This window comes from Lepisosteus oculatus, chromosome 4, assembly GCF_040954835.1.
Source record: "Lepisosteus oculatus isolate fLepOcu1 chromosome 4, fLepOcu1.hap2, whole genome shotgun sequence".
NCBI lineage: Eukaryota > Metazoa > Chordata > Actinopteri > Semionotiformes > Lepisosteidae > Lepisosteus > Lepisosteus oculatus.
The window spans coordinates 41431263-41451037 of NC_090699.1; positions in this window are offsets into that span (position 1 = coordinate 41431263).

A 19775-nucleotide genomic window follows, 5' to 3' on the forward strand; every position below is an offset into this window, starting at 1 on the left:
GGGTTCAAATATTTCTCAGAGACACTTTTCTCAATATTCCACTCATTTGACTGGAAAATTTGCTTCTCTGAATTAAAATATGAGTCTGAAAAGACAATACAACACTGCCAAAACCAAAAGAGTGGGTGAGGAGTGGTCACATGAATTTTTGAAAGGTATTCTTTCATTGGAAATTTCGTGTTGAACAGAGTGCTGAATGAATGTTCGTTTAGGCTTAAATGGCCTAAAAGTCCAAAACAAGTAATACATTTTGGCATTATCTGTTAATATGCCTGTGATTTCAAAGCCCATGGCAAGAGTTTAAAAGTTCAATCAGGTTCTTTCGAACTCTTGTTTGTTGGGCACTTCAGACACCATTCCTTATTGGGGCAAAGCACTGTATACAGCCATATAGGTCAGAAAAAAAATGTTTAGAAAACATCGAAAGAACTATATTCCTAAGTATACTTTCAGCCCTAAAACACAGCCATGCCATCAAAAACTGTCCACATTGTATGGGAATAAAACCCTAACCCTAGCTTCGGGTTTTGCTAGTTAGGGTTAGGGTTCAAATATTTCTCAAAGACACTTTTCTCAATATTCCACTCATTTGACTGGAAAATTTGCTTCTCTGAATCAAAATATGAGTCTGAAAAGACAATACAACACTGCCAAAACCAAAACAGTGGGTGAGGAGTGGTCACATGAATTTTTGAAAGGTATTCTTTCATTGGAAATTTCGTGTTGAACGGAGTGCTGAATGAATGTACGTTTAGGCTTTAGTGGCCTAAAAGTCCGAAACAACTAATACATTTTGGCATTATCTGTTAATATGCCTGTGATTTCAAAGCCCATGGCAAGAGTTTAAAAGTTCAATCAGGTTCTTACATACTCTTGCTTGTTGGGCACTTCAGACACCATCCCTTTTTGGAGCAAAGCACTGTATACAGCCATTTAAGTCAAAAAAAAAGTTTAGAAAACTTCAAAAGAACTATATTCCTAAGTATCCTTTCAGCCCTAAAACACAGCCATGCCATCAAAAACTGTCCACATTGTATGGGGAATAAAACCCTAACCCTAGCTTCGGGTTTTGCTAGTTAGGGTTAGGGTTCAAATATTTCTCAAAGACACTTTTCTCAATATTCCACTCATTTGACTGGAAAATTTGCTACTCTGAATCAAAATATGAGTCTGAAAAGACAATACAACACTGCCAAAACCAAAAGAGTGGCTGAGGAGTGGTCACAAGAATTTTTGAAAGGTATTCGTTCATTGGAAATTTCGTGTTGAACGGAGTGCTGAATGAATGTACGTTTAGGCTTTAGTGGCCTAAAAGTCCGAAACAACTAATACATTTTGGCATTATCTGTTAATATGCCTGTAATTTCAAAGCCCATGGCAAGAGTTTAAAAGTTCAATCAGGTTCTTACATACTCTTGCTTGTTGGGCACTTCAGACACCATCCCTTTTTGGAGCAAAGCACTGTATACAGCCATTTAGGTCAGAAAAAAAAGTTTAGAAAACTTCAAAAGAACTATATTCCTAAGTATCCTTTCAGCCCTAAAACACAGCCATGCCATCAAAAACTGTCCACATTGTATGGGAATAAAACCCTAACCCTAGCTTCGGGTTTTGCTAGTTAGGGTTAGGGTTCAAATATTTCTCAAAGACACTTTTCTCAATATTCCACTCATTTGACTGGAAAATTTGCTTCTCTGAATCAAAATATGAGTCTGAAAAGACAATACAACACTGCCAAAACCAAAAGAGTGGGTGAGGAGTGGTCACATGAATTTTTGAAAGGTATTCTTTCATTGGAAATTTCGTGTTGAACAGAGTGCTGAATGAATGTACGTTTAGGCTTAAATGGCCTAAAAGTCCGAAACAAGTAATACATTCTGGCATTATCTGTTAATATGCCAGTGATTTCAAAGCCCATGGCAAGAGTTTAAAAGTTCAATCAGGTTCTTTCGAACTCTTGTTTGTTGGGCACTTCAGACACCATTCCTTATTGGGGCAAAGCACTGTATACAGCCATATAGGTCAGAAAAAAAATGTTTAGAAAACATCGAAAGAACTATATTCCTAAGTATACTTTCAGCCCTAAAACACAGCTATGCCATCAAAAACTGTCCACATTGTATGGGGAATAAAACCCTAACCCTAGCTTCGGGTTTTGCTAGTTAGGGTTAGGGTTCAAATATTTCTCAAAGACACTTTTCTCAATATTCCACTCATTTGACTGGAAAATTTGCTTCTCTGAATCAAAATATGAGTCTGAAAAGACAATACAACACTGCCAAAACCAAAAGAGTGGGTGAGGAGTGGTCACATGAATTTTTGAAAGGTATTCTTTCATTGGAAATTTCGTGTTGAACAGAGTGCTGAATGAATGTACGTTTAGGCTTAAATGGCCTAAAAGTCCGAAACAAGTAATACATTCTGGCATTATCTGTTAATATGCCTGTGATTTCAAAGCCCATGGCAAGAGTTTAAAAGTTCAATCAGGCTCTTTCGAACTCTTCTTTGTTGGGCACTTCAGACACCATTCCTTATTGGAGCAAAGCACTGTATACAGCCATATAGGTCAGAAAAAAAATGTTTAGAAAACATCGAAAGAACTATATTCCTAAGTATACTTTCAGCCCTAAAACACAGCCATGCCATCAAAAACTGTCCACATTGTATGGGAATAAAACCCTAACCCTAGCTTCGGGTTTTGCTAGTTAGGGTTAGGGTTCAAATATTTCTCAAAGACACTTTTCTCAATATTCCACTCATTTGACTGGAAAATTTGCTTCTCTGAATCAAAATATGAGTCTGAAAAAACAATACAACACTGCCAAAACCAAAACAGTGGGTGAGGAGTGGTCACATGAATTTTTGAAAGATATTCTTTCATTGGAAATTTCGTGTTGAACGGAGTGCTGAATGAATGTACGTTTAGGCTTTAGTGGCCTAAAAGTCCGAAACAACTAATACATTTTGGCATTATCTGTTAATATGCCTGTGATTTCAAAGCCCATGGCAAGAGTGTAAAAGTTCAATCAGGTTCTTACATACTCTTGCTTGTTGGGCACTTCAGACACCATCCCTTTTTGGAGCAAAGCACTGTATACAGCCATATAGGTCAGAAAAAAAAGTTTAGAAAACTTCAAAAGAACTATATTCCTAAGTATCCTTTCAGCCCTAAAACACAGCCATGCCATCAAAAACTGTCCACATTGTATGGGAATAAAACCCTAACCCTAGCTTCGGGTTTTGCTAGTTAGGGTTAGGGTTCAAATATTTCTCAAAGACACATTTCTCAATATTCCACTCATTTGACTGGAAAAATTGCTTCTCTGAATCAAAATATGAGTCTGAAAAGACAATACAACACTGCCAAAACCAAAAGAGTGGGTGAGGAGTGGTCACAAGAAATTTTGAAAGGTATTCTTTCATTGGAAATTTTGTGTTGAACGGAGTGCTGAATGAATGTACGTTTAGGCTTTAGTGGCCTAAAAGTCCGAAACAACTAATACATTTTGGCATTATCTGTTAATATGCCTGTGATTTCAAAGCCCATGGCAAGAGTTTAAAAGTTCAATCAGGTTCTTACATACTCTTGCTTGTTGGGCACTTCAGACACCATCCCTTTTTGGAGCAAAGCACTGTATACAGCCATATAGGTCAGAAAAAAAAGTTTAGAAAACTTCAAAAGAACTATATTCCTAAGTATCCTTTCAGCCCTAAAACACAGCCATGCCATCAAAAACTGTCCACATTGTATGGGAATAAAACCCTAACCCTAGCTTCGGGTTTTGCTAGTTAGGGTTAGGGTTCAAATATTTCTCAAAGACACATTTCTCAATATTCCACTCATTTGACTGGAAAAATTGCTTCTCTGAATCAAAATATGAGTCTGAAAAGACAATACAACACTGCCAAAACCAAAAGAGTGGGTGAGGAGTGGTCACAAGAAATTTTGAAAGGTATTCTTTCATTGGAAATTTTGTGTTGAACGGAGTGCTGAATGAATGTACGTTTAGGCTTTAGTGGCCTAAAAGTCCGAAACAACTAATACATTTTGGCATTATCTGTTAATATGCCTGTGATTTCAAAGCCCATGGCAAGAGTTTAAAAGTTCAATCAGGTTCTTACATACTCTTGCTTGTTGGGCACTTCAGACACCATCCCTTTTTGGAGCAAAGCACTGTATACAGCCATATAGGTTAGAAAAAAAAGTTTAGAAAACTTCAAAAGAACTATATTCCTAAGTATCCTTTCAGCCCTAAAACACAGCCATGCCATCAAAAACTGTCCACATTGTATGGGGAATAAAACCCTAACCCTAGCTTCTGGTTTTGCTAGTTAGGGTTAGGGTTCAAATATTTCTCAAAGACACTTTTCTCAATATTCCACTCATTTGACAGGAAAATTTGCTTCTCTGAATCAAAATATGAGTCTGAAAAGACAATACAACACTGCCAAAACCAAAAGAGTGGGTGAGGAGTGGTCACATGAATTTTTGAAAGGTATTCTTTCATTGGAAATTTCGTGTTGAACAGAGTGCTGAATGAATGTACGTTTAGGCTTAAATGGCCTAAAAGTCCGAAACAAGTAATACATTCTGGCATTATCTGTTAATATGCCTGTGATTTCAAAGCCCATGGCAAGAGTTTAAAAGTTCAATCAGGTTCTTTCGAACTCTTGTTTGTTGGGCACTTCAGACACCATTCCTTATTGGGGCAAAGCACTGTATATAGACATATAGGTCAGAAAAAAAATGTTTAGAAAACATCGAAAGAACTATATTCCTAAGTATACTTTCAGCCCTAAAACACAGCCATGCCATCAAAAACTGTCCACATTGTATGGGGAATAAAACCCTAACCCTAGCTTCGGGTTTTGCTAGTTAGGGTTAGGGTTCAAATATTTCTCAAAGACACTTTTCTCAATATTCCACTCATTTGACTGGAAAATTTGCTTCTCTGAATCAAAATATGAGTCTGAAAAGACAATACAACACTGCCAAAACCAAAACAGTGAGTGAGGAGTGGTCACATGAATTTTTGAAAGGTATTCTTTCATTGGAAATTTCGTGTTGAACGGAGTGCTGAATGAATGTACGTTTAGGCTTTAGTGGCCTAAAAGTCCGAAACAACTAATACATTTTGGCATTATCTGTTAATATGCCTGTGATTTCAAAGCCCATGGCAAGAGTGTAAAAGTTCAATCAGGTTCTTACATACTCTTGCTTGTTGGGCACTTCAGACACCATCCCTTTTTGGAGCAAAGCACTGTATACAGCCATATAGGTCAGAAAAAAAAAGTTTAAAAAACTTCAAAAGAACTATATTCCTAAGTATCCTTTCAGCCCTAAAACACAGCCATGCCATCAAAAACTGTCCACATTGTATGGGGAATAAAACCCTAACCCTAGCTTCGGGTTTTGCTAGTTAGGGTTAGGGTTCAAATATTTCTCAAAGACACTTTTCTCAATATTCCACTCATTTGACTGGAAAATTTGCTTCTCTGAATCAAAATATGAGTCTGAAAAGACAATACAACACTGCCAAAACCAAAAGAGTGGGTGAGGAGTGGTCACAAGAATTTTTGAAAGGTATTCTTTCATTGGAAATTTTGTGTTGAACGGAGTGCTGAATGAATGTACGTTTAGGCTTTAGTGGCCTAAAAGTCCGAAACAACTAATACATTTTGGCATTATCTGTTAATATGCCTGTGATTTCAAAGCCCATGGCAAGAGTTTAAAAGTTCAATCAGGTTCTTACATACTCTTGCTTGTTGGGCACTTCAGACACCATCCCTTTTTGGAGCAAAGCACTGTATACAGCCATTTAGGTCAGAAAAAAAAGTTTAGAAAACTTCAAAAGAACTATATTCCTAAGTATCCTTTCAGCCCTAAAACACAGCCATGCCATCAAACACTGTCCACATTGTATGGGGAATAAAACCCTAACCCTAGCTTCTGGTTTTGCTAGTTAGGGTTAGGGTTCAAATATTTCTCAGAGACACTTTTCTCAATATTCCACTCATTTGACTGGAAAATTTGCTTCTCTGAATTAAAATATGAGTCTGAAAAGACAATACAACACTGCCAAAACCAAAAGAGTGGGTGAGGAGTGGTCACATGAATTTTTGAAAGGTATTCTTTCATTGGAAATTTCGTGTTGAACAGAGTGCTGAATGAATGTTCGTTTAGGCTTAAATGGCCTAAAAGTCCAAAACAAGTAATACATTTTGGCATTATCTGTTAATATGCCTGTGATTTCAAAGCCCATGGCAAGAGTTTAAAAGTTCAATCAGGTTCTTTCGAACTCTTGTTTGTTGGGCACTTCAGACACCATTCCTTATTGGGGCAAAGCACTGTATACAGCCATATAGGTCAGAAAAAAAATGTTTAGAAAACATCGAAAGAACTATATTCCTAAGTATACTTTCAGCCCTAAAACACAGCCATGCCATCAAAAACTGTCCACATTGTATGGGAATAAAACCCTAACCCTAGCTTCGGGTTTTGCTAGTTAGGGTTAGGGTTCAAATATTTCTCAAAGACACTTTTCTCAATATTCCACTCATTTGACTGGAAAATTTGCTTCTCTGAATCAAAATATGAGTCTGAAAAGACAATACAACACTGCCAAAACCAAAACAGTGGGTGAGGAGTGGTCACATGAATTTTTGAAAGGTATTCTTTCATTGGAAATTTCGTGTTGAACGGAGTGCTGAATGAATGTACGTTTAGGCTTTAGTGGCCTAAAAGTCCGAAACAACTAATACATTTTGGCATTATCTGTTAATATGCCTGTGATTTCAAAGCCCATGGCAAGAGTTTAAAAGTTCAATCAGGTTCTTACATACTCTTGCTTGTTGGGCACTTCAGACACCATCCCTTTTTGGAGCAAAGCACTGTATACAGCCATTTAAGTCAAAAAAAAAAGTTTAGAAAACTTCAAAAGAACTATATTCCTAAGTATCCTTTCAGCCCTAAAACACAGCCATGCCATCAAAAACTGTCCACATTGTATGGGGAATAAAACCCTAACCCTAGCTTCGGGTTTTGCTAGTTAGGGTTAGGGTTCAAATATTTCTCAAAGACACTTTTCTCAATATTCCACTCATTTGACTGGAAAATTTGCTACTCTGAATCAAAATATGAGTCTGAAAAGACAATACAACACTGCCAAAACCAAAAGAGTGGCTGAGGAGTGGTCACAAGAATTTTTGAAAGGTATTCGTTCATTGGAAATTTCGTGTTGAACGGAGTGCTGAATGAATGTACGTTTAGGCTTTAGTGGCCTAAAAGTCCGAAACAACTAATACATTTTGGCATTATCTGTTAATATGCCTGTAATTTCAAAGCCCATGGCAAGAGTTTAAAAGTTCAATCAGGTTCTTACATACTCTTGCTTGTTGGGCACTTCAGACACCATCCCTTTTTGGAGCAAAGCACTGTATACAGCCATTTAGGTCAGAAAAAAAAGTTTAGAAAACTTCAAAAGAACTATATTCCTAAGTATCCTTTCAGCCCTAAAACACAGCAATGCCATCAAAAACTGTCCACATTGTATGGGAATAAAACCCTAACCCTAGCTTCGGGTTTTGCTAGTTAGGGTTAGGGTTCAAATATTTCTCAAAGACACTTTTCTCAATATTCCACTCATTTGACTGGAAAATTTGCTTCTCTGAATCAAAATATGAGTCTGAAAAGACAATACAACACTGCCAAAACCAAAAGAGTGGGTGAGGAGTGGTCACATGAATTTTTGAAAGGTATTCTTTCATTGGAAATTTCGTGTTGAACAGAGTGCTGAATGAATGTACGTTTAGGCTTAAATGGCCTAAAAGTCCGAAACAAGTAATACATTCTGGCATTATCTGTTAATATGCCAGTGATTTCAAAGCCCATGGCAAGAGTTTAAAAGTTCAATCAGGTTCTTTCGAACTCTTGTTTGTTGGGCACTTCAGACACCATTCCTTATTGGGGCAAAGCACTGTATACAGCCATATAGGTCAGAAAAAAAATGTTTAGAAAACATCGAAAGAACTATATTCCTAAGTATACTTTCAGCCCTAAAACACAGCTATGCCATCAAAAACTGTCCACATTGTATGGGGAATAAAACCCTAACCCTAGCTTCGGGTTTTGCTAGTTAGGGTTAGGGTTCAAATATTTCTCAAAGACACTTTTCTCAATATTCCACTCATTTGACTGGAAAATTTGCTTCTCTGAATCAAAATATGAGTCTGAAAAGACAATACAACACTGCCAAAACCAAAAGAGTGGGTGAGGAGTGGTCACATGAATTTTTGAAAGGTATTCTTTCATTGGAAATTTCGTGTTGAACAGAGTGCTGAATGAATGTACGTTTAGGCTTAAATGGCCTAAAAGTCCGAAACAAGTAATACATTCTGGCATTATCTGTTAATATGCCTGTGATTTCAAAGCCCATGGCAAGAGTTTAAAAGTTCAATCAGGCTCTTTCGAACTCTTCTTTGTTGGGCACTTCAGACACCATTCCTTATTGGAGCAAAGCACTGTATACAGCCATATAGGTCAGAAAAAAAATGTTTAGAAAACATCGAAAGAACTATATTCCTAAGTATACTTTCAGCCCTAAAACACAGCCATGCCATCAAAAACTGTCCACATTGTATGGGAATAAAACCCTAACCCTAGCTTCGGGTTTTGCTAGTTAGGGTTAGGGTTCAAATATTTCTCAAAGACACTTTTCTCAATATTCCACTCATTTGACTGGAAAATTTGCTTCTCTGAATCAAAATATGAGTCTGAAAAAACAATACAACACTGCCAAAACCAAAACAGTGGGTGAGGAGTGGTCACATGAATTTTTGAAAGATATTCTTTCATTGGAAATTTCGTGTTGAACGGAGTGCTGAATGAATGTACGTTTAGGCTTTAGTGGCCTAAAAGTCCGAAACAACTAATACATTTTGGCATTATCTGTTAATATGCCTGTGATTTCAAAGCCCATGGCAAGAGTGTAAAAGTTCAATCAGGTTCTTACATACTCTTGCTTGTTGGGCACTTCAGACACCATCCCTTTTTGGAGCAAAGCACTGTATACAGCCATATAGGTCAGAAAAAAAAGTTTAGAAAACTTCAAAAGAACTATATTCCTAAGTATCCTTTCAGCCCTAAAACACAGCCATGCCATCAAAAACTGTCCACATTGTATGGGAATAAAACCCTAACCCTAGCTTCGGGTTTTGCTAGTTAGGGTTAGGGTTCAAATATTTCTCAAAGACACATTTCTCAATATTCCACTCATTTGACTGGAAAAATTGCTTCTCTGAATCAAAATATGAGTCTGAAAAGACAATACAACACTGCCAAAACCAAAAGAGTGGGTGAGGAGTGGTCACAAGAAATTTTGAAAGGTATTCTTTCATTGGAAATTTTGTGTTGAACGGAGTGCTGAATGAATGTACGTTTAGGCTTTAGTGGCCTAAAAGTCCGAAACAACTAATACATTTTGGCATTATCTGTTAATATGCCTGTGATTTCAAAGCCCATGGCAAGAGTTTAAAAGTTCAATCAGGTTCTTACATACTCTTGCTTGTTGGGCACTTCAGACACCATCCCTTTTTGGAGCAAAGCACTGTATACAGCCATATAGGTTAGAAAAAAAAGTTTAGAAAACTTCAAAAGAACTATATTCCTAAGTATCCTTTCAGCCCTAAAACACAGCCATGCCATCAAAAACTGTCCACATTTTATGGGAATAAAACCCTAACCCTAGCTTCGGGTTTTGCTAGTTAGGGTTAGGGTTCAAATATTTCTCAAAGACACTTTTCTCAATATTCCAATCATTTGACTGGAAAATTTGCTTCTCTGAATCAAAATATGAGTCTGAAAAGAAAATACAACACTGCCAAAACCAAAAGAGTGGGTGAGGAGTGGTCACATGAATTTTTGAAAGGTATTCTTTCATTGGAAATTTCCTGTTGAACAGAGTGCTGAATGAATGTACGTTTAGGCTTAAATGGCCTAAAAGTCCGAAACAACTAATACATTTTGGCATTATCTGTTAATATGCCTGTGATTTCAAAGCCCATGGCAAGAGTTTAAAAGTTCAATCAGGTTCTTACATACTCTTGCTTGTTGGGCACTTCAGACACCATCCCTTTTTGGAGCAAAGCACTGTATACAGCCATATAGGTCAGAAAAAAAAGTTTAGAAAACTTCAAAAGAACTATATTCCTAAGTATCCTTTCAGCCCTAAAACACAGCCATGCCATCAAAAACTGTCCACATTGTATGGGAATAAAACCCTAACCCTAGCTTCGGGTTTTGCTAGTTAGGGTTAGGGTTCAAATATTTCTCAAAGACACTTTTCTCAATATTCCACTCATTTGACAGGAAAATTTGCTTCTCTGAATCAAAATATGAGTCTGAAAAGACAATACAACACTGCCAAAACCAAAAGAGTGGGTGAGGAGTGGTCACATGAATTTTTGAAAGGTATTCTTTCATTGGAAATTTCGTGTTGAACAGAGTGCTGAATGAATGTACGTTTAGGCTTAAATGGCCTAAAAGTCCGAAACAAGTAATACATTCTGGAATTATCTGTTAATATGCCTGTGATTTCAAAGCCCATGGCAAGAGTTTAAAAGTTCAATCAGGTTGTTTCGAACTCTTGTTTGTTGGGCACTTCAGACACCATTCCTTATTGGGGCAAAGCACTGTATACAGCCATATAGGTCAGAAAAAAAATGTTTAGAAAACATCGAAAGAACTATATTCCTAAGTATACTTTCAGCCCTAAAACACAGCTATGCCATCAAAAACTGTCCACATTGTATGGGGAATAAAACCCTAACCCTAGCTTCGGGTTTTGCTAGTTAGGGTTAGGGTTCAAATATTTCTCAAAGACACTTTTCTCAATATTCCACTCATTTGACTGGAAAATTTGCTTCTCTGAATCAAAATATGAGTCTGAAAAGACAATACAACACTGCCAAAACCAAAAGAGTGGGTGAGGAGTGGTCACATGAATTTTTGAAAGGTATTCTTTCATTGGAAATTTCGTGTTGAACAGAGTGCTGAATGAATGTACGTTTAGGCTTAAATGGCCTAAAAGTCCGAAACAAGTAATACATTCTGGCATTATCTGTTAATATGCCTGTGATTTCAAAGCCCATGGCAAGAGTTTAAAAGTTCAATCAGGTTCTTACATACTCTTGCTTGTTGGGCACTTCAGACACCATCCCTTTTTGGAGCAAAGCACTGTATACAGCCATTTAGGTCAGAAAAAAAAGTTTAGAAAACTTCAAAAGAACTATATTCCTAAGTATCCTTTCAGCCCTAAAACACAGCCATGCCATCAAAAACTGTCCACATTGTATGGGGAATAAAACCCTAACCCTAGCTTCTGGTTTTGCTAGTTAGGGTTAGGGTTCAAATATTTCTCAAAGACACTTTTATCAATATTCCACTCATTTGACAGGAAAATTTGCTTCTCTGAATCAAAATATGAGTCTGAAAAGACAATACAACACTGCCAAAACCAAAAGAGTGGGTGAGGAGTGGTCACATGAATTTTTGAAAGGTATTCTTTCATTGGAAATTTCGTGTTGAACAGAGTGCTGAATGAATGTACGTTTAGGCTTAAATGGCCTAAAAGTCCGAAACAAGTAATACATTCTGGCATTATCTGTTAATATGCCTGTGATTTCAAAGCCCATGGCAAGAGTTTAAAAGTTCAATCAGGTTCTTTCGAACTCTTGTTTGTTGGGCACTTCAGACACCATTCCTTATTGGGGCAAAGCACTGTATATAGACATATAGGTCAGAAAAAAAATGTTTAGAAAACATCGAAAGAACTATATTCCTAAGTATACTTTCAGCCCTAAAACACAGCCATGCCATCAAAAACTGTCCACATTGTATGGGGAATAAAACCCTAACCCTAGCTTCGGGTTTTGCTAGTTAGGGTTAGGGTTCAAATATTTCTCAAAGACACTTTTCTCAATATTCCACTCATTTGACTGGAAAATTTGCTTCTCTGAATCAAAATATGAGTCTGAAAAGACAATACAACACTGCCAAAACCAAAACAGTGAGTGAGGAGTGGTCACATGAATTTTTGAAAGGTATTCTTTCATTGGAAATTTCGTGTTGAACGGAGTGCTGAATGAATGTACGTTTAGGCTTTAGTGGCCTAAAAGTCCGAAACAACTAATACATTTTGGCATTATCTGTTAATATGCCTGTGATTTCAAAGCCCATGGCAAGAGTGTAAAAGTTCAATCAGGTTCTTACATACTCTTGCTTGTTGGGCACTTCAGACACCATCCCTTTTTGGAGCAAAGCACTGTATACAGCCATATAGGTCAGAAAAAAAAAGTTTAAAAAACTTCAAAAGAACTATATTCCTAAGTATCCTTTCAGCCCTAAAACACAGCCATGCCATCAAAAACTGTCCACATTGTATGGGGAATAAAACCCTAACCCTAGCTTCGGGTTTTGCTAGTTAGGGTTAGGGTTCAAATATTTCTCAAAGACACTTTTCTCAATATTCCACTCATTTGACTGGAAAATTTGCTTCTCTGAATCAAAATATGAGTCTGAAAAGACAATACAACACTGCCAAAACCAAAAGAGTGGGTGAGGAGTGGTCACATGAATTTTTGAAAGGTATTCTTTCATTGGAAATTTCGTGTTGAACAGAGTGCTGAATGAATGTACGTTTAGGCTTAAATGGCCTAAAAGTCCGAAACAAGTAATACATTCTGGCATTATCTGTTAATATGCCTGTGATTTCAAAGCCCTTGGGCAAGAGTTTAAAAGTTCAATCAGGTTCTTTCGAACTCTTGTTTGTTGGGCACTTCAGACACCATTCCTTATTGGGGCAAAGCACTGTATACAGCCATAAAGTTCAGAAAAAAAATGTTTAGAAAACATCGAAAGAACTATATTCCTAAGTATCCTTTCAGCCCTAAAACACAGCCATGCCATCAAACACTGTCCACATTGTATGGGGAATAAAACCCTAACCCTAGCTTCGGGTTTTGCTAGTTAGGGTTAGGGTTCAAATATTTCTCAAAGACACTTTTCTCAATATTCCACTCATTTGACTGGAAAATTTGCTTCTCTGAATCAAAATATGAGTCTGAAAAAACAATACAACACTGCCAAAACCAAAAGAGTGGGTGAGGAGTGGTCACATGAATTTTTGAAAGGTATTCTTTCATTGGAAATTTCCTGTTGAACAGAGTGCTGAATGAATGTACGTTTAGGCTTAAATGGCCTAAAAGTCCGAAACAAGTAATACATTTTGGCATTATCTGTTAATATGCCTGTGATTTCAAAGCCCATGGCAAGAGTTTAAAAGTTCAATCAGGTTCTTTCGAACTCTTGTTTGTTGGGCACTTCAGACACCATTCCTTATTGGGGCAAAGCACTGTATACAGCCATATAGGTCAGAAAAAAAATGTTTAGAAAACATCGAAAGAACTATATTCCTAAGTATACTTTCAGCCCTAAAACACAGCCATGCCATCAAAAACTGTCCACATTGTATGGGAATAAAACCCTAACCCTAGCTTCGGGTTTTGCTAGTTAGGGTTAGGGTTCAAATATTTCTCAAAGACACTTTTCTCAATATTCCACTCATTTGACTGGAAAAATTGCTTCTCTGAATCAAAATATGAGTCTGAAAAGACAATACAACACTGCCAAAACCAAAAGAGTGGGTGAGGAGTGGTCACAAGAATTTTTGAAAGGTATTCTTTCATTGGAAATTTCGTGTTGAACGGAGTGCTGAATGAATGTACGTTTAGGCTTTAGTGGCCTAAAAGTCCGAAACAACTAATACATTTTGGCATTATCTGTTAATATGCCTGTGATTTCAAAGCCCATGGCAAGAGTTTAAAAGTTCAATCAGGTTCTTACATACTCTTGCTTGTTGGGCACTTCAGACACCATCCCTTTTTGGAGCAAAGCACTGTATACAGCCATATAGGTCAGAAAAAAAAGTTTAGAAAACTTCAAAAGAACTATATTCCTAAGTATCCTTTCAGCCCTAAAACACAGCCATGCCATCAAAAACTGTCCACATTGTATGGGAATAAAACCCTAACCCTAGCTTCGGGTTTTGCTAGTTAGGGTTAGGGTTCAAATATTTCTCAAAGACACTTTTCTCAATATTCCACTCATTTGACTGGAAAATTTGCTTCTCTGAATCAAAATATGAGTCTGAAAAGACAATACAACACTGCCAAAACCAAAACAGTGAGTGAGGAGTGGTCACATGAATTTTTGAAAGGTATTCTTTCATTGGAAATTTCGTGTTGAACGGAGTGCTGAATGAATGTACGTTTAGGCTTTAGTGGCCTAAAAGTCCGAAACAACTAATACATTTTGGCATTATCTGTTAATATGCCTGTGATTTCAAAGCCCATGGCAAGAGTGTAAAAGTTCAATCAGGTTCTTACATACTCTTGCTTGTTGGGCACTTCAGACACCATCCCTTTTTGGAGCAAAGCACTGTATACAGCCATATAGGTCAGAAAAAAAAAGTTTAAAAAACTTCAAAAGAACTATATTCCTAAGTATCCTTTCAGCCCTAAAACACAGCCATGCCATCAAAAACTGTCCACATTGTATGGGGAATAAAACCCTAACCCTAGCTTCGGGTTTTGCTAGTTAGGGTTAGGGTTCAAATATTTCTCAAAGACACTTTTCTCAATATTCCACTCATTTGACTGGAAAATTTGCTTCTCTGAATCAAAATATGAGTCTGAAAAGACAATACAACACTGCCAAAACCAAAAGAGTGGGTGAGGAGTGGTCACATGAATTTTTGAAAGGTATTCTTTCATTGGAAATTTCGTGTTGAACAGAGTGCTGAATGAATGTACGTTTAGGCTTAAATGGCCTAAAAGTCCGAAACAAGTAATACATTCTGGCATTATCTGTTAATATGCCTGTGATTTCAAAGCCCTTGGGCAAGAGTTTAAAAGTTCAATCAGGTTCTTTCGAACTCTTGTTTGTTGGGCACTTCAGACACCATTCCTTATTGGGGCAAAGCACTGTATACAGCCATAAAGTTCAGAAAAAAAATGTTTAGAAAACATCGAAAGAACTATATTCCTAAGTATCCTTTCAGCCCTAAAACACAGCCATGCCATCAAACACTGTCCACATTGTATGGGGAATAAAACCCTAACCCTAGCTTCGGGTTTTGCTAGTTAGGGTTAGGGTTCAAATATTTCTCAAAGACACTTTTCTCAATATTCCACTCATTTGACTGGAAAATTTGCTTCTCTGAATCAAAATATGAGTCTGAAAAAACAATACAACACTGCCAAAACCAAAAGAGTGGGTGAGGAGTGGTCACATGAATTTTTGAAAGGTATTCTTTCATTGGAAATTTCCTGTTGAACAGAGTGCTGAATGAATGTACGTTTAGGCTTAAATGGCCTAAAAGTCCGAAACAAGTAATACATTTTGGCATTATCTGTTAATATGCCTGTGATTTCAAAGCCCATGGCAAGAGTTTAAAAGTTCAATCAGGTTCTTTCGAACTCTTGTTTGTTGGGCACTTCAGACACCATTCCTTATTGGGGCAAAGCACTGTATACAGCCATATAGGTCAGAAAAAAAATGTTTAGAAAACATCGAAAGAACTATATTCCTAAGTATACTTTCAGCCCTAAAACACAGCCATGCCATCAAAAACTGTCCACATTGTATGGGAATAAAACCCTAACCCTAGCTTCGGGTTTTGCTAGTTAGGGTTAGGGTTCAAATATTTCTCAAAGACACTTTTCTCAATATTCCACTCATTTGACTGGAAAAATTGCTTCTCTGAATCAAAATATGAGTCTGAAAAGACAATACAACACTGCCAAAACCAAAAGAGTGGGTGAGGAGTGGTCACAAGAATTTTTGAAAGGTATTCTTTCATTGGAAATTTCGTGTTGAACGGAGTGCTGAATGAATGTACGTTTAGGCTTTAGTGGCCTAAAAGTCCGAAACAACTAATACATTTTGGCATTATCTGTTAATATGCCTGTGATTTCAAAGCCCATGGCAAGAGTTTAAAAGTTCAATCAGGTTCTTACATACTCTTGCTTGTTGGGCACTTCAGACACCATCCCTTTTTGGAGCAAAGCACTGTATACAGCCATATAGGTCAGAAAAAAAAGTTTAGAAAACTTCAAAAGAACTATATTCCTAAGTATCCTTTCAGCCCTAAAACACAGCCATGCCATCAAAAACTGTCCACATTGTATGGGAATAAAACCCTAACCCTAGCTTCGGGTTTTGCTAGTTAGGGTTAGGGTTCAAATATTTCTCAAAGACACTTTTCTCAATATTCCACTCATTTGACAGGAAAATTTGCTTCTCTGAATCAAAATATGAGTCTGAAAAGACAATACAACACTGCCAAAACCAAAAGAGTGGGTGAGGAGTGGTCACATGAATTTTTGAAAGGTATTCTTTCATTGGAAATTTCGTGTTGAACAGAGTGCTGAATGAATGTACGTTTAGGCTTAAATGGCCTAAAAGTCCGAAACAAGTAATACATTCTGGAATTATCTGTTAATATGCCTGTGATTTCAAAGCCCATGGCAAGAGTTTAAAAGTTCAATCAGGTTGTTTCGAACTCTTGTTTGTTGGGCACTTCAGACACCATTCCTTATTGGGGCAAAGCACTGTATACAGCCATATAGGTCAGAAAAAAAATGTTTAGAAAACATCGAAAGAACTATATTCCTAAGTATACTTTCAGCCCTAAAACACAGCTATGCCATCAAAAACTGTCCACATTGTATGGGGAATAAAACCCTAACCCTAGCTTCGGGTTTTGCTAGTTAGGGTTAGGGTTCAAATATTTCTCAAAGACACTTTTCTCAATATTCCACTCATTTGACTGGAAAATTTGCTTCTCTGAATCAAAATATGAGTCTGAAAAGACAATACAACACTGCCAAAACCAAAAGAGTGGGTGAGGAGTGGTCACATGAATTTTTGAAAGGTATTCTTTCATTGGAAATTTCGTGTTGAACAGAGTGCTGAATGAATGTACGTTTAGGCTTAAATGGCCTAAAAGTCCGAAACAAGTAATACATTCTGGCATTATCTGTTAATATGCCTGTGATTTCAAAGCCCATGGCAAGAGTTTAAAAGTTCAATCAGGTTCTTACATACTCTTGCTTGTTGGGCACTTCAGACACCATCCCTTTTTGGAGCAAAGCACTGTATACAGCCATTTAGGTCAGAAAAAAAAGTTTAGAAAACTTCAAAAGAACTATATTCCTAAGTATCCTTTCAGCCCTAAAACACAGCCATGCCATCAAAAACTGTCCACATTGTATGGGGAATAAAACCCTAACCCTAGCTTCTGGTTTTGCTAGTTAGGGTTAGGGTTCAAATATTTCTCAAAGACACTTTTATCAATATTCCACTCATTTGACAGGAAAATTTGCTTCTCTGAATCAAAATATGAGTCTGAAAAGACAATACAACACTGCCAAAACCAAAAGAGTGGGTGAGGAGTGGTCACATGAATTTTTGAAAGGTATTCTTTCATTGGAAATTTCGTGTTGAACAGAGTGCTGAATGAATGTACGTTTAGGCTTAAATGGCCTAAAAGTCCGAAACAAGTAATACATTCTGGCATTATCTGTTAATATGCCTGTGATTTCAAAGCCCATGGCAAGAGTTTAAAAGTTCAATCAGGTTCTTTCGAACTCTTGTTTGTTGGGCACTTCAGACACCATTCCTTATTGGGGCAAAGCACTGTATATAGACATATAGGTCAGAAAAAAAATGTTTAGAAAACATCGAAAGAACTATATTCCTAAGTATACTTTCAGCCCTAAAACACAGCCATGCCATCAAAAACTGTCCACATTGTATGGGGAATAAAACCCTAACCCTAGCTTCGGGTTTTGCTAGTTAGGGTTAGGGTTCAAATATTTCTCAAAGACACTTTTCTCAATATTCCACTCATTTGACTGGAAAATTTGCTTCTCTGAATCAAAATATGAGTCTGAAAAGACAATACAACACTGCCAAAACCAAAACAGTGAGTGAGGAGTGGTCACATGAATTTTTGAAAGGTATTCTTTCATTGGAAATTTCGTGTTGAACGGAGTGCTGAATGAATGTACGTTTAGGCTTTAGTGGCCTAAAAGTCCGAAACAACTAATACATTTTGGCATTATCTGTTAATATGCCTGTGATTTCAAAGCCCATGGCAAGAGTGTAAAAGTTCAATCAGGTTCTTACATACTCTTGCTTGTTGGGCACTTCAGACACCATCCCTTTTTGGAGCAAAGCACTGTATACAGCCATATAGGTCAGAAAAAAAAAGTTTAAAAAACTTCAAAAGAACTATATTCCTAAGTATCCTTTCAGCCCTAAAACACAGCCATGCCATCAAAAACTGTCCACATTGTATGGGGAATAAAACCCTAACCCTAGCTTCGGGTTTTGCTAGTTAGGGTTAGGGTTCAAATATTTCTCAAAGACACTTTTCTCAATATTCCACTCATTTGACTGGAAAATTTGCTTCTCTGAATCAAAATATGAGTCTGAAAAGACAATACAACACTGCCAAAACCAAAAGAGTGGGTGAGGAGTGGTCACATGAATTTTTGAAAGGTATTCTTTCATTGGAAATTTCGTGTTGAACAGAGTGCTGAATGAATGTACGTTTAGGCTTAAATGGCCTAAAAGTCCGAAACAAGTAATACATTCTGGCATTATCTGTTAATATGCCTGTGATTTCAAAGCCCTTGGGCAAGAGTTTAAAAGTTCAATCAGGTTCTTTCGAACTCTTGTTTGTTGGGCACTTCAGACACCATTCCTTATTGGGGCAAAGCACTGTATACAGCCATAAAGTTCAGAAAAAAAATGTTTAGAAAACATCGAAAGAACTATATTCCTAAGTATCCTTTCAGCCCTAAAACACAGCCATGCCATCAAACACTGTCCACATTGTATGGGGAATAAAACCCTAACCCTAGCTTCGGGTTTTGCTAGTTAGGGTTAGGGTTCAAATATTTCTCAAAGACACTTTTCTCAATATTCCACTCATTTGACTGGAAAATTTGCTTCTCTGAATCAAAATATGAGTCTGAAAAAACAATACAACACTGCCAAAACCAAAAGAGTGGGTGAGGAGTGGTCACATGAATTTTTGAAAGGTATTCTTTCATTGGAAATTTCCTGTTGAACAGAGTGCTGAATGAATGTACGTTTAGGCTTAAATGGCCTAAAAGTCCGAAACAAGTAATACATTTTGGCATTATCTGTTAATATGCCTGTGATTTCAAAGCCCATGGCAAGAGTTTAAAAGTTCAATCAGGTTCTTTCGAACTCTTGTTTGTTGGGCACTTCAGACACCATTCCTTATTGGGGCAAAGCACTGTATACAGCCATATAGGTCAGAAAAAAAATGTTTAGAAAACATCGAAAGAACTATATTCCTAAGTATACTTTCAGCCCTAAAACACAGCCATGCCATCAAAAACTGTCCACATTGTATGGGAATAAAACCCTAACCCTAGCTTCGGGTTTTGCTAGTTAGGGTTAGGGTTCAAATATTTCTCAAAGACACTTTTCTCAATATTCCACTCATTTGACTGGAAAAATTGCTTCTCTGAATCAAAATATGAGTCTGAAAAGACAATACAACACTGCCAAAACCAAAAGAGTGGGTGAGGAGTGGTCACAAGAATTTTTGAAAGGTATTCTTTCATTGGAAATTTCGTGTTGAACGGAGTGCTGAATGAATGTACGTTTAGGCTTTAGT